Raw genomic sequence first — 1018 nt, 5'->3', positions numbered from 1 at the left:
TTATTTATAAACGAAATCTGGTTTTCATTTCGGCAGCCTTTTTTGTTTTTGCCAGGTTTAGCTCTACGACATTTGCCGCTGCTTGGACGCAGCGTCATTGACTGGTCTGCCTGCGGGTCAGTCAGACAGATGAAAAAGCTACCTTTATCCGGTAATTTATCAAGAGCATAGAAGCATTCCTTACTAGCCTACAAACATAGACACCAAGGACAACATAGGGGAAATCCCGTGTACTTACTAATTGAAATAAAGAAATTGATAAATTAATGGAAATGAAAGTGGATGAAAAAAACAACTTGCCGCAGGTGGGGAACGATCCCACGTCTTCGCATTACGCGTGCGATGCTCTTACCATTGAGCTACCGCGGCACCGTTTCCCCATCCACTTCCTGAGGTATTTATGTTTTACTACTACAACTAACCCTGGGAGTGTTAGCCAGCGCCACTACTCACAAACCTTGGCGGCGGATGCGGAACATCCTTTCTGCCGCAGGCATCACGAGTACGTGATCTTTTTGGGTGTAGGCAACTGGTCAATAAACCCACATATGCTGCCTGAAGGCATCAATGTTGCCGGATTTGAGACCCTCGCTATGTAATGAACGAGAAGAAAGGGATCCGAGGGGCCCGATATTTATTAATCACATAAGAAGCCAACAAACATAGACATCATTGGTGTCTATGTTTGTGCCGACATGAATGTGTTTGAGGAACTGAAAGTTCGTTTTCATGCGGGTAGTAAAGCAAGAACTCCTCACTGGATTAATTCGCAACTCACCTAATACAGTTAGGGAATACTCAACGGCAGCCACGGCCTCCTTGGTTTCATCTAGTTTTATCCAGCGCCACCGCGCTCTGGCAACGCTGTGCGCCGGCATCCGGCGCCCCTAGGAAACTTCCGGTAGCCGTTCCTTTTGCATTGCTCGTTTTTGCTGGCATTTGTTCGCTCGCGCGCTTGTCCTGCGCACATTCTGTGTTATTTTTCGGGTATATCGATATAAGTGCGACTTGTGGCATT

General features: G+C 46.7%; 1 non-coding gene across 1 annotated transcript; it reads right to left on the bottom strand.

The window, feature by feature from the left end:
* Positions 1-297: 297 nt before the first annotated feature.
* Trnat-cgu (transfer RNA threonine (anticodon CGU)) lies at positions 298-369 on the bottom strand. The gene has a single exon. It is a non-coding gene; the product is annotated as a tRNA-Thr (tRNA).
* Between the last annotated feature and the right edge of the window lie 649 nt (positions 370-1018).

This window comes from Dermacentor silvarum, chromosome 1, assembly GCF_013339745.2.
Source record: "Dermacentor silvarum isolate Dsil-2018 chromosome 1, BIME_Dsil_1.4, whole genome shotgun sequence".
NCBI classification, from domain to species: Eukaryota; Metazoa; Arthropoda; class Arachnida; order Ixodida; family Ixodidae; genus Dermacentor; species Dermacentor silvarum.
The sequence above is the reverse complement of the archived record's forward strand: the minus strand, read 5'-3'. Positions and strand labels throughout refer to the sequence as shown.